This window comes from Aulostomus chinensis, chromosome 1 (assembly GCF_037954235.1).
Source record: "Aulostomus chinensis isolate RoL2024-O1b breed Wild chromosome 1, RoL_Achi_v1.0, whole genome shotgun sequence".
NCBI classification, from domain to species: Eukaryota; Metazoa; Chordata; class Actinopteri; order Syngnathiformes; family Aulostomidae; genus Aulostomus; species Aulostomus chinensis.
This window is the reverse complement of record NC_141320.1, coordinates 33,134,372-33,149,540: the sequence shown is the minus strand read 5'-3', so window position 1 is coordinate 33,149,540 and position 15,169 is coordinate 33,134,372. Positions and strand designations below refer to the sequence as shown.

The window sequence follows — 15,169 nt, the reverse complement described above, 5'->3', positions numbered from 1 at the left end:
GAACAGCTGTTGAACAGCTGACTGCGGCGGCCCCTGATGCAGGAGACGGGCCAGGCCCCGTTCAGAAGGTGGTGGATATTATTCTTGGTGTTTTTGGACCCAGCAGGAATAGAATCTCAAGTCATGGCAACTTTACTGAGCAGCACTCTAAACCTGCTTTGTGAAACGGGCCCCTGGTCTCTTTTAAACACCCGGGCTACTAATTGGTCATTTACGGTACATATGCATGCGCACACACACACACACACACACACACACACACACACACACACACTTGGATATATATGCCTTTTACTGCTTCAATTACTGCAGGAACCAACCAGAACCATCCAGAACCTGAACCTCTATATGTGATCCTGGGTCTGTTTGTTTCCATAGGCTAGCACACGGCACAGGCCGGCCTGGTTTCCAAAAGTTTCTTGGTATCCTTATTATCAATAAAGTATCAAATATTTTGCATAATAAATGCATGCATGGCCTCATATTTTGCCATTTTAACGTGCTTTAAGTTGACGGTGCCCACCTGTCGTGTCAATGTTTCTATGTTTGTCTGTTCTGGTCTGAATGAAAGAGGAGGTTTTCTTGGTCATGTGACGTGAATGAGAGTTCAACTAGAACTTCCTGATTCAACAGGATTTGAGTTTGTTGGGATTTTGTCAAAGCCACCAACCAAACCTCTGAGTGGTGCAGATGTCTGCTGCCTCCTCAGAGCAGACTGGAGCTCAGCCTCACTCACCTGTGGGAGCCCCAGCAGAGCCACCGTGTGATGGAGTTTCAGTTTAGGATCCAAGGTCCTGGATTGAATTGGTGTTTTGTGTTTTTAGGCCTCCTGGCACCGATGAATGAATGAACCATTGTTCCAGAGGGAGCTGGTGTCAGGTCAGTCCCTGTTTCTACAAGACCTCCTGCTGCAGAGCCAAACTGGGAAACATCCATCCATCCATTTTCTTCCCCTTATCCTGTTTAGGATTGTGTGTGTGTGTGTGTGTGTGTGTCAAGTCAAGTCAAGTCAAGTCACAACAAAAGTTCTCTCATGACTCTTTACTAGTAGAGCAGGTCCAGCACCAAACTCCTTCAATGAACCTCCACCCAACAGTTCTCCACCAGCAGCACATCCTGCAACAGTGGTGATGAAAACCTTCCTTTTAACAGGCAGGAACGTGGAGCAGATCCAGGATCAGTGGGGACGGCCTTCTGCTTTGACCGGTTGGGGGGAAAGAGAGCAGGAGAGCAGGGCAGAGACAAAGACAGAGAATGCTCTCCTAAAACAAGGCCTGTTCAGTCAATGGTAGAGCAGAGTGGTGCAGAGGAAGCGTGCTGGGCCCATAACTCAGAGGTCGATGGATCAAAACCATCCTCTGCTAGAAAAAGAAAAATAAAATGAACCAGTGTCTTTAGAAATGTGTGTCTGTTAAAAAGAGGTTCATGAGGATTTGTCAAATGAGTCTGCTGTGGAGGATCAGTCTGTCCGTCCACATTCAGATCATTAACACAGCGACTCCTAAGCACCAGTAGAGCCTGTTCATCGTCCCTGGGGGGCTCGAACCACCAGCCTCTCTGTTAACAGCCGAGCGCGCTGACCGATTGCGCCACAGAGACTCTGAGGCACCTGCTTTTCATGAAGAGTTTTCAGGCTAAATTCAGTGTGTGAGGTCCACACTGCACATTTGAGGGAACATGAAGGACAGAGGAGAGTCTGACTGTCATGGTGAAAGCATACAAAACTCTCTGTGTTGTAAACTGTTTCAAACAAATTCTACTGTTCAACAGTTCAAGTGTTTCTAATGAAGCTGAATGTTCTCCTCTACTTTCCTCAATTGTGTTTCTTTCATGTCCTCCTGAGATCAACGACAGAATTGTAGCTACAAATAAATACACTATCAAAGCCCCCTGATGACATCATCATCAATTCTGACTTTGATCTGGAGGCTCTTGCTTTAATCTTGGCTTTGATCTGGCTAATGTTTCCTGACATTTTTGCTGTTTCCAGTCCAGAGCAACCAGTAGTTGATCCTATCAGACCAGTCTGATGAACAAAGTTTTTCACTTTACCAGTGGAATCACTGGGAAAAGAAACTCCTCCTGTCAGATGAAGGCTTCACTGTGTTGAGGAGGGTTTGTTCAGATGATTCTAGAAGAATAAATCAAAACCTCATCATTGAACATGAACATTAATCACTGATGACTGTTTGAACTGAACCTACTGGATACTGTGGTGCCTGGTGAGGAGACAACTTGGGTACAAAGTTGAAGAAGAGGGTTTTTGGAGAGGAGATTTAGATGAGATGGTTTCCAAATCAAATCTGCTGTCACAAGGGAAAGTCTGCATGGAAACACACACACACACACACACACACACACACACACACACACACGTGTCAGCAGACTGACTAACCCATGTTTTTCTTCACTTAAACCACCACTGGAGTATTGAAAGAGATTGCATGAGACACCATCAACTTACATTAAAAACCCCTGACTGCCTTTTATCCCCTCCTGGCTGCAGGAAATTAGACAGACCAGCCCATAGAGCGGGGCTGCACGGTGGTGCAGTGGTCAGCACTGTGCCCTCACAGCAAGAAGGTCCCGGCTCGGGCGTGGGATCTTTCTGTGTGGAGTTTGCATGTTCTCCCTGTTCCTGCGTGGGTTCTCTCCAGGTACTCCGGCTTCCTCCCACTGTCCAAAGACATGGACATTAGGGGACGAGGCTGATTGGATTCTCTAAATTGACCGTAGGTGTGACAGTGAATGGTTGTTCGTCTCTCTATGTTGGCCCTGCGATGGACTGGCGACCTGTCCAGGGTGAACCCTGCCTCTCGCCCGTAGATGCTGGGATAGGCTCCAGCCCCCCCCCCCCCCCGTGACCCTTACTAGTAAGGAATAAGCAGAAGATGACGATGGATGGCCCATAGAGTGGAGGTGAGACCACAACCATGCTCTACAATCAATATTTACATCAAACCAGCACCATCTCAACAACTTAACCTGACTAAATATATACATGATTCCAGACTACTACACCAACTCAATAATACATCCACATGCATAATCATTCAATGAACCTTGTCTGTGATTGTACCCCCTCCCCCATCTGGGAGCAAAGGTTTGCACCTACAGCTCTTCAGGAGCTTCCTTGGGCCACTCTCCCCTTTTGGCTCCACCCCCTTTAAGGAAACCACCAGGAAGAGGTGAGGACTGACCGTGACGACTGAAACTGCCACATTTACATGAGACAAACTTGATCAACACAAAATACCAGGCCTTGCACAGTGATTACCACTGACTGACACTGGGGTCTTCATTTTCCACAGGCAGGATGGCCGGTCCCCCTGTGCTTCCCAGGTCCCTCCCTGGAACACATGGCATAGAAAATGTTTCACATGTTTGCTGATTCAATAAACCTCACCATTAACATGTGTGTGTGCCTCTAATTTACATAAACTGTTAATACCAAGACAAATGCTACCTTCAATTAATCATTGATGTCATGGAACCCTTGGTCTCCATTACATTGGTCAACCAGAGAAGCTTCAACTGGTGACGCTCATTCAACCATGCATAAAGGTCAACCTCCATCATCTGCTGTGCTCCTTAACAGGGGAATTAGCTCAAATGGTAGAGCGCTCGCTTAGCATGTGAGAGGTAGAGGGATCGATGCCCTCATTCTCCAGAATACTTTAGCTTGTTCTGTTGATCAGAGGAGCTGCTGGGTGATGAATGCTGATGTTTGTCCACTGGTGTGATAAAGTGTCCCCTGTTACTGAGATGTGAATGAACACCTGCTCAGGTCAAAGCTGCAATGAAGTCAAGTCATCACCCTGTAAAGCACCAAATAACAAAAGTTACACTTTACAAGTAGAACAGGTCCAGTTCCACACTCCTTAAATGAATTTACACCCAACAATTCTTCATGAGCAAGCACATCCTAGCTTAGGCCCAACTTTTCTTGGCGCTCTCCCAGATGCTTGGGAGCCTCTGGGGGAGCGCTAGTTGGGCCTAAGCTAGGAGCTAAGCTAAAGTGGTCTACACCAGCTAGTGAGGGTTGGCTAGCTCTTGCAGCTGTTGGTGCAGAGCCGCTGCAGGTCCAATTCAACATGGCTAAGCCTCACCTCCAACACAACAAGAAAACTACATTTAACACACTTATCAGTATCACTAAAGAAGACAGAGGAGGAACAAAACATGTGGCACTCTGAGCAGGAGAGAGGAGAACAAGAGGGAGAAGCCATCGTTAGCTTAGCGTGTTTACAAGGCAGAAAGACTGTTGCTACCAGAATGATGGTCTTTTAAACTTCAGCCAAATAAAGCAGTTAGGTATTAATTTTTGGTGGGTAATTAGTCAATGAAATAAGGAATTAGCAGGGAGGATCACACTTTAGCGAGCACAATGAAGCAAGGCTCTACGTTCAGCAACACAGAAAAAGGAGTTGAGGTCACACGCTTCCTGCAACCAAGGTCAAAAATCCAGGACGGACGAAGAGGAGGACAACAAAGACAAAGACACAAGAAAAAGAGATAATAACCATAAACTCCATAACAACCATAACAAATATAACCATACAGAACATATATAACAAATATAACAAGAAAAGCATTAAAAAATATGTCACCTCTGGTCAAATACCCTGATTCGCATTTGTGTCTCTCAGCATTTTCATTTTCATGTTAAAGCCTCCAGAATGAGGGGAGGGGTCAGGGGCAGTTTTCTGTGTTGTCTGCAAACTGAATTACAGGAAACCTGAACTTCCACTCTCAATGTATCCAACTGATGAATAATTGTTTGATTTATGCATAGACAACTCGTAGTTATTGCACACACACACACACACGCACACGCACACGCACACACACACACACACATTTGGTGAAACAACTCAGGAGTCATCAGGTGTTTTACTCAGAGGGATTCATTCATGATAAACGAGCATGGAGGAGACCCAGTAATCATCAACACAAGCGTCACATGAGCAGGTCACCACCCACTTTTATTGATTGGTTCTTGTAAGAATCACTCCTAACGCCATCAGGAGGTCATTTTTTGTCCTGCCCTGTCTCAACTGTTGGAGCACAACTACAGCCTGAACTCTGCCACTACCTTATCCCTCCCTAACATCCTCATACAGACCCACTATCTGGACTAGCCTGACCCCCCTGACCCTCATCAGTCACTTGTAGTGCCTCCCACTGGAGGGAATAGGAGCATCTGTGAGCTCTGACTGTTGGGATGCACATCCATGTGATTGAAGAGCTGTTTTAAACAGGGAATCATTTGACCTCTTGACCTGTGTGGGCAGGTACAGAGGGACGATTCCATCATGAACAATAATATTACTAAACAAATGGGTCTTTAGCTTCTTTCTAAAGGTGTCCACAGCGTCCTCATGTCCAGTGGGAGAGCGTTCCAGACTCTAGGAGCTGCAACCTGGAACGTTAACTCTCCTTCAGTGAGGCTGAATCCCTGTGGTCAGGGAGGATAAGGGACCCCACAGGTATCACTAAAGTGCTTTAGACTGCAAAGCACTCAGCTGATCAAGCTGGGATCAACTGCTGTGGTGATCAAGGTATCATCATATATAACAAACAAAGAAAACAAAGTTGAGGAAAAGCACACAAAGAAGAAACTATGAACATGAACAGAGCATCTTCTACACCAGATGTCACACGGCACAGTAGACCTCTGGTTTGACCCCTAGCAGGTCCCGTCTCCAGGGTGCCCCCATCATTCTGCTTTTCAGTTGCAGGACATGCAGCAGAATCCCGTCACTCCTCTGCAGAAGAACATGTGAGAGCGTCTGCTTGCTCTTCTCTGGCTGGACGTAGGAGAGAGTCTGTTTGCTCTTCTCTGGCTGGACGTAGGGGAGAGTCTGTTTGCCCTTCTCTGGCTGGACGTAGGGGAGAGTCTGCTTGCTCTTCTCTGGCTGGACGTAGGGGAGAGTCTGCTTGCTCTTCTCTGGCTGGACGTAGGGGAGAGTCTGCTTGCTCTTCTCTGGCTGGACGTAGGGGAGAGTCTGTTTGCTCTTCTCTGGCTGGACGTAGGGGAGAGTCTGCTTGCTCTTCTGTGGCTGGACGTTGGGGAGAGTCTGCTTGCTCTTCTCTGGCTGGACGTAGGGGAGAGTCTGCTTGCTCTTCAGAAGTTTGCTGGACCTTCACTTGAAGGTCATGATTTTCCTCTTTCAAACAGCTTTTTAAATCATGAAGATTTCCCAGGATTTCCCACTGAGCACTGCTCCTTTTCTTCTTGTGTGTTCTCACTGCACATAGAAGACTCTGAACTTCACCTTTCAGACTGCCAGTCTTTGTGGGGTCCTGGTCCTTCCTTGATTCAAGGTGGGCCAACTCAGCAGTGAAGGTCTCTGTCTCCTGAGATGCAGTAGAAACTCGTCTCCTCAAACATCCATTTTCTGCCTCTCTCTCCTCACTCTCACCCACTCACTCAGCTGTTCAAGAGTCGTCTTCTTCTCAGTGAGTTCTTCTCTCATTTTGTTCTTCTCTGCCTGGATGGAGTTGAGCTCACACTTGAGGTCACACTTCTCCTTGTAAACCATCTTCACCTCAAGCTGAAGATTGTGGACTTGTGTGTTTAGGTCTCTGATCTGAGTCTGGTTCTCCTCCCTCACAGATTCAAGGTTGCCCACCATGGCAGACATGTTCTCTACCAGCTGATATGCAATAATCTTCTCTTGTCCAAGACTAGAAACCTGTCCCCACAAATTCTGGTTTTCTGTCCATCTCTTGTCACACAGAGACTGAAGCTGATCAAGTGCACTTTTCTTCTCTGTCAGGTCTTCCTCAAGACATTTCATCTCCACCTGTTCACTCTCCCTCAGAGACTGAACCTGGGTCAGCTCTTTTCTGAGCTCATTGTTCTCTCCATCAACCTTCCTCCCCTCACACTGAAGACTGTGGACTGTTGCGTTCAGGTCTTCTATCTGAGTCTGGTTCTTGTCCTGGACCGTTTTGAGGTTGGCCACCACAGCAGTGAGGTTCTGTAGCTCCTGGATTGCTCTTTTATTCTCACGTTCAAGAGTAGAAACTTGTTCCCTCAAATTCTGGTTTTCTGCCTGTGTGTTGTCACTCAGAGACTGAAGCTGCTCAAGGGCAGCTTTCTTCTCAGTCAGGTCCTCCTGCTCTGTCAGCCTTAGAGATGGAGGAGCAGGATCACATTGACCAGGATCATTCAGTGGATAAATACAGCTCCTACTGAGATCAGCCAGATCTCTGAATGCTCCAACGATACAATCCAATGGAGTCATAGCCTTCTGTCCTGGGTTGATCTGAAGATCTTGAGCCAGACTAAATCTCCTGGAACTGTCAAGTCTTTAAAGACCAAAACTGCCCCAGAAATGTGGAGTCTGGATTCTTTTCTAGAATGTGATGGCAATGACAGTCCTGCAGAGTGACATCACTGACATGACTGGATGACTTCAGTCACATGACTGGATGACAGTGTAGATGCCAATGTAGAGGTTGGGGAAATAGTCTCTGAGAATCCACCTTGAAGCCACACCCTCCTTGTTCTTCAAAAACCCAAACAGTGACCATCAGTCTCCCTCCAATCCTGTACTTGGTTCAATGTTGCTGTTCCAATCAGCTGTCAAATAAACTGGAGCCTATCCCAGCATCTACAGGCGAGAGGCAGGGTTCACCCTGGACAGGTCGCCAGTCCATCACAGGGCCAACACACAGAGACAAACAACCATTCACACTCACAGTCACACCTACGGTCAATTTAGAGTATCAGTCAGCCTAGTCCCCTAATGTCCATGTCTTTGGACAGTGGGAGGAAGCCGGAGTACCAGAGAGAACCCACGCAGGCCTGGGGAGAACATGGAGACTCCACACAGAAAGATCCCACGCCCGAGCCGGGACTCGAACCCGGGACCTTCTTGCTGTGAGGGCACAGTGCTGACCACTGCACCACCATGCAGCCCCGCTCTATGGGCTGGTCTGTCTAATTTCCTGCAGCCAGGAGGGAATTAAAGGCAGTCAGGGGTTTTTAATGTAAGTTGATGGTGTCTCATGCAATCTCTTTCAATACTCCAGTGGTGGTTTAAGTGAAGAAAAACATGGGTTCGTCAGTAGGACTCTGTGTGTGTGTGTGTGTGTGTGTGTGTGTGTGTGTGTGTGTGTGTGTGTGTGTGTGTGTGTGTTTCCATGCAGATTTTCCCTTGTGACAACCGATTTGATTTGGAAACCATCTCATTAGAAACACTTGAACTGTTGAACAGTAGAATTTGTTTGAAACAGTTTACAACACTGAGTGACAGGATTGAAGAGGGAACATTTTTGTATTTTCAGTTTAATTCTAACTTAAAACTGGGCATGAACATTTTTAGTCATTCATATTCTAACATACAGAGGAAGTCATGACATTCCCTTTTTTTAACCTGTCCTGTTCAGAAAATGGAAATTTAGCTGCTATGTTGAATCAGAAAAACCTTTTGAAGTCTACTTTTGCTTCAGTCAGAAAGTGGACTGTTGTTTACTCTCACAATGGTTGGTGATTGTGGAGGAAGAAAGAATCCTTATGAACCTCTTTTTAACAGACACACATTTCTAAAGACACTGGTTCATTTTATTTTTCTTCTTTTAGCAGAGGATGGTTTCGATCCATCCACCTCTGGGTTATGGGCCCAGCACGCTTCCTCTGCACCACTCTGCTCTACCATTGACTGAACAGTCCTTGTTTTAGGAGAGCATTCTCTGTCTTTGTCTCTGCCCTGCTCTCCTGCTCTCTTTCCCCTCATTTAGTCCTTGACATGATCCATGCTCTACAGCTCTGCGGGTGGAATGAAGACCTGCATCTGCTCTGCCCGTGCCGTCCTTTGTCTCAACCTAAATTGTTTGACCCACCTTTATAATGATCGGACTCGCTCCCGCTGAGCGCGCCAGGCGCTGCAGACAACACAACCAAACTGGCCCCGATCAGGATTTGACAGGCCGAAACATGCCCTAAAAACACCAAGGATAATATCCACCACCTTCTGAACGGGGCCTGGCCCGTCTCCTGCATCAGGGGCCGCCGCAGTCGCGCATCAGCTGTTCAACAGCTGTTCGCCCTAACACTCAATGAGACAAAGACATAGAAGCTCAAGCTGCTATTGAGGAGGCCGTGATCGTATAGTGGTTAGTACTCTGCGTTGTGGCCGCAGCAACCCCGGTTCGAATCCGGGTCACGGCAGCATGAGACAAATTTCTTTGTGTGTATTGATGGACACAAGCCAAGCAGAAATTTCCCACGATGCAATAGGGCAGTGTTTGGTTAGTGTTGAGCAGGTGTCAGTCTGACAACGATGTCATATTATTGTGTCATCACCTGACCAGACCCAAAAGTAGGCTCAGGTATCAGTTTCTTCTCAATGCTAATGTCTGCTAGCTTAGTCTGCTACTTTGATGGCTCTGCCTGCTCAAAGGTCCAGACCCAAAAGTAGGCTCAGGTATCAGTTTCTTCTCAATGCTAACGTCTGCTAGCTTAGTCTGCTACTTTGATGGCTCTGCCTGCTCAAAGGTCCAGACCCCTGGATGTGGTGGTTCCTACCTGAACGTAGATTCTGTCAGCTCATGTTGTTAAATCAACTCACCAGGAACACCAGTAGATTTCAATGGACTGACAATGAGTCTCATTGAATGGTAAACATGTCAAATATGAAGTCATCACCTGAGGAGGTCTGCTGCTGGAATGAAGCTCCAGATATTCACAAGATATTCTAGATCTTAAAATAAAGCATTTTTATATTTGATTCCTTATTCATTCAGGTCATCCAGTCATGTGACTGAAGTCATCCAGTCACGTGACTGAAGTCATCCAGTCATGTCAGTGATGTCACTTGGCAGGACTGTCATTGCCGTCTCATTCTAGAAAAGAATCCAGACTCCACATACAAGATGGTTGATGTTTTCTTGACTTGATGCTCTGACTGTCAGGGTGGATGTCAGCTTCTTCTGCTGCTGCATCTGAGTGGCTATGATTGGAGGTTTTACCTCCCAAGGTTGTTTGGTTCATGGTGAAAGTTCAAAATTCCAGTCCCCAACCTTGGCTGTTCTGAAACTCTTCTCCTGAATCACTCCTGAGCTGCAGCAAGAAAAAATACCAGTGCCCAACCAGATCAACTTCATGGCTGTTTTTGTAGTGATTTGATGCCTCATGAGGAGAAAATTTGGGCACAAATGTTGGACAAGAGTGTTTGTGGAGGGGTGTTTTTTTGTTGTTGTTGCAGTGTTGTAAGTCACTGTACCTGCAGCTAAAAGATTGAACTTTCTCAAAATGTCCTCAAGATGGTTTCCAATGACATCAGTTGTCACAAGAGGAAGTCTGCATGTAAACACACTCAGGTGTGCCCAGCTATTCTTATGAGAACATTCGATCAACTTCATTCTATGTGCAGCCTAACCTTAATCTTAATCTTAATCTTAACCAACTGAATCTTAATCTTTATTTGAAACGAAACTCAATCCAGACCTTGACTCTGAAATTCATGCAAGAACTCACAAACTGCATTGCGTTGCATCAGGGCCGGTCCTGATCAGTGTTGATGATGGAAATGGTCTCCAACACCATAAAACAAGAAATACACACACGTGTAAACACACACAGTGACCCCGCATGTCGTTTCTGTCCAACTTAAATTTTCATTCATTACCCAGAACCTCTCAAAAGCCCTGAAGAAAAATTGAATATTTGGTGTTTGAAAGCCATAAATCACATCCATATCATCTCGTCCATCTCAGTCTGATCTCATCTTTGTTTGTTGTTTTTTTAAAGAGGGACAAATTGGTACTTGGTCAAAAAAGCACTCTGGGAAAATGATCCTGCTTTCAGGGAGGTCTTTGGTGAGTTTGCTAACAATACAGAGAACCATGATGGAACCAAGCACAAGGCTACTGCCCTCTGCATCACACGCTACACTTTGGAGTCTGTTTGAACTGAATGTGAAGGGTCTGACATCATCACACCAGTACGACAACAAGTGACCGTGAACCAAAGAAAACCTTCACTGTTGAGTCCATGGATCTCATTGATCTGTGCCATTTCCTGATCTTCAGGTTCTGTCTTTGATTTCTTTCTTTGATCTCTAAATTCTGAGCTTTGGTTTCCTTGGTCAGTCCTTGAATTCTGGTTCATAATAAAAAAGAACTCCCAGCATATTTCTGCAGACCATTGATAGGGATTTTACCAACTGCACCATAGCAACCCTCTTGCTGTCTGCTGCTGTGCCATTGAAAAGTAAGACAGCCTGGCAGTCAACAAACTGGGCTCAACAGAAAAATGTCAAATAAAGATGGATTAAAGACCAGGAGGAAATGTAACCAACCTACAAAGATGGAGGGGAATTGAGACCCACATGTTTGCCATCCTTGATGAACTGTCCACTGGTGCAGGGGATGAGGTCATGGCCATGATCTGGGAGCCAGTCCTGGATGTTAAATGCCCTGATGATGGACAGTGTAGTGGCAAAATGTCTGGTCCACTGACTGAACTCTGCCACAAATGAGGAACAACAGTCAGCAAGGAGTAGAAATGAAGAGGAGAAATGGAGAGAACAGAAAGAATGAGAGATCATGGAGGAAAGAGGCTGATATTCGCATGTGTTCTGACTACAACACAGCAATCTAGAGAAACCATGACCTGGATTACTGAGGACCTCCACTGGCAGTTCATTTCTGTTGATCATAGGGCCATGCTGGGTGAAGCAGGAATGAATCCTGGGACTGAGGTTGTGGAGCAATGGTCACCTTTCCTGCTGAAACTGTCAATTCTTCTGCTTGGTTCTCTCCACAAAACCAGTCCCTTAACGGAGCTCAAACCCCAGTTACAGCTGTGAGAGCCCAGAATCTGACACACTGGACCATCAGGAACAGCTTTGTGCTTTCAAACAACAGAGACGACACTCAAGGACTCAGGGAACGCAGGAATCTCTGGCCTCAGCTGACATGTTGAATTTCAGCAACATTTCATGATGCTGAGTTTAGCAAACCAATGAGAAGATGAAGGAGGCCGTCAACTCCTTCAAGCTCAACATCTCCACTGCTTTACCCAGGAGGTCAGAGGTCAAAGCAGAACCTGCACCCCCAACCTCTGATGTTTACTCCACACAGAGATGAGGGGTCAGTTCAGAGGGGTGAGTTGGACTCTGGGCAAATCTTTTCATTCAGTCAATTGTCTCCACCAACTTCAATATGGGTCTGGACCTGCACAGTGTTGTGCCAACTCAACCAGACCAAGAGATTAATTCAGAGATGTGACAATCAGTCCAGCTGAAGAAGGCTTTCGGCCTGTGAGGTCTAACACCCCTTTACAAAGCCTGAATTCAAGTGACCACATGCTCTTGAACAAAGGGTCGTAAAAGGTTATGACTCTGGCCACTGACCCCCCTCTGAGAACCTGACCACTGACCACATCCAAGAACCTGTCAAAATGCTATTGGCTGAGAGCCAGTATCATCCCACAGGAAGTGACATCATCAGCCTCCACATATAAAACTTCAGCACGAAGAAGATTCTCTCTCTCTGTGATTTTCGCCTCTCGGGGATTTTCTTCCCTTGGGTGGTTTGCAAGTCTTCAGAGGATTCAACCCTCCGGTTCTCCACCTCGGACCTCGAGTACAGTGCAGCGACGACAGAGACCCCAGAAGGACAACTCTCTCCCTCCTGTTCACTCGTCCAGAGAAGCCACCGTTGAGCCACGCAACCCGCGTGAACTGGTCCCAGGAGAAAGAAAGCCCATCCCAGCTTCTTCATCCTTCCCACCAGTAACTCCAGCAGACCCTGCAGGCTGCCCCGCCGCCGCTCTGCTGCCTTCCGAGTCGAGCCGAAACGCGCACCGGAACACTGAAACTGAATCCCTTACCGCTCCACCGGGTCAAGTAAGGATTCCCTTAACTAGGCATTTTCTGGGCAGAGAAATAGCTTAGTGTGTTGTATAATGTCTATGAATGCTCTGTTGATGTGACGAAGTCCTGTAATTAGCAGAAATTACATAGAATTATACGTTATTTATTGATGTTAGTTATTAATAACCATGACCTCTCAAGAAGGTGTTACCTGTTATTAATACTGCACAAGTGTGTTAACACACATTTTTGGGTTTACCTTTGTCCTCTCTCTCTCTCTCTCTCACTAAGCGCTCTGCTTAGTTATTAACATTCCGTAAGTTCTACCTACATGGTGCTAACTAGCGGCTAGCTAGCCTCAGCTAACTAGCCTAGCTTTTAGCACTGCTGACGCTAACTGGTTGCTAGGCAACCATACTCCCCCTCCCCTTCTTCATTCACTCACACACAAACACACATATTATCACTTGTGTCTTTTGGTTAGATAACCGTCATACCAACGTGTTGCTGATTGATTCATTCATTTTGAATTCATTAGCAACTCTTACGACATCACTTTCATCATCATTTTGAGTTCTTTAGCAATTCTTACTACATCACTGTTAGCATCAATATATTTTTATTATGAGAGAAAAGTCATAGTGTCTTTTGTGTACCAACATGTGGTCACATGTCTAAGCAATAGCCAGTGCTCTGATCTCATCCTCCAACATCAGAGCTGTCCTTTGGTAGTTAATGTTACAGAATATTGACTGTTAGTAGATAAACTCTGTTAGAGACTGATAACTGTTAAAAGTTTGGTCGTATTTTAGTTTCCCTGAACTCATCAGGGTGGTGCCCCATATAATTAATATTTAATATTAATTAGTAATTTATTTAATAATCGATAATTATATTCATAATTATCAATCATCATTATTTTTGACCAATTCGCTCTTCAGCGCACAACACTACCAACCTCAAAATGATGCTGACAGTGATGTAGTGAGAGTTGCTAAAAACGTCAAAATGATGCTGACAATAATGTAGTGAGAGTTGCTCAAAATCTCAAAAATGATGCCACAGTAATGTCGTGAAAGTTGCGACTAACCTAAAAAATTATGCTTACAGTTATGTAGTGAGAGTTGCTACTAACCTACGAAATGATGCTACACTGATTTGGTGAGAGTTGCTACGATGCTCAAAATGATGCTACATAAATGGAGTGAGAGTTGCTTAAAACCTCAAATTGATGCTACAGTGATGTAGTAAGAATTGCCATTGAACTCAAAATGATGCTGAGAATAATGTCGTAAGAGTTTATACTAATCTCAAAATAATGCTATAGAGATGTAGTAAGAATTGCTAATGATCTCAAAATGATGGTACAGTAATTTCGTAAGAATTGCTGACAGTATCAGCATCAGTGATGTAAAAAAAATTGCATATGACCTCAAAATAATGCTCCAGTAATGTAATAAGAGTTTCTAATAACCTTAAAACGATGCTCCAGTGATGTAGTGAGAGTTGCAACTAACCTTAGAAATGACGCTACAGTGATGTAATGAGAGTTGCTACGAACCTGAAAATGATGCTACAGTAATGTAGTGAGAGTTGCTACCAACCTCAAAATGATGCTACAGTCATGTAGTAAGAGTTGCAACTAACCTAAGAAATGATGCTCCAGTGATGTAATAACAATTGCTACTAACCTAAGAAATGATGCTCCAGTGATGTGGTAAGAGTTGCTACAAATCTCAAAATGATGCTAGTGATGTAATGAGAGTTGCTACTAATCTATGAAATGATGCTACAGTGATGTAAAGAGTGTTGCTACTAATCTCAAAATTATGCTACAGTGATGTAATGAGAGTTGCTACTAAGCTAAGAAATGATGCTACAGTGATGTGGTGAGAGTTGCTACTATGCTAAAAATGTTGTTGACAGTGATGTAGTGAGAGTTGCTTAAAACCCTTAAAATGATGCTGCAGTCCTGTAGTGAGAGTTGCTACTTACCTGAGAAATGATGCTCCAGTGATGTAATAAGAATTGCTACTAACCTAAGAAATGATGCTCCAGTGATGTAGTGAGAGTTGCTACTAACCTAACAAATGATGTTCCAGTGATGTGGTGAGAGTTGCTAAAAACCTCGAAATGATGTTAAAGTGATGAAATGAGAGTTGCTACAAATCTCAAAATGATGCTGACAGTAATGTAGTAAAAGTTGCTAAAAACCTCAAAATGATGCTACAGTGATGTGGTGAGAGTTGCTACGAATCTCAAAATGATGCGAAAGTGATGTAATGAGAGTTGCTACTAAGCGAAGAAATGATGCGAAAGTGATGTGGTGAGAGTTGCTA

At 45.0% G+C, this 15,169-nt stretch overlaps 1 non-coding gene across 1 annotated transcript; it reads left to right on the top strand.

Annotated features, from left to right (window-relative positions):
* Positions 1 to 9,109: 9,109 nt before the first annotated feature.
* trnah-gug (transfer RNA histidin (anticodon GUG)) lies at positions 9,110 to 9,181 on the top strand. The gene has a single exon. It is a non-coding gene; the product is annotated as a tRNA-His (tRNA).
* Positions 9,182 to 15,169: the final 5,988 nt, after the last annotated feature.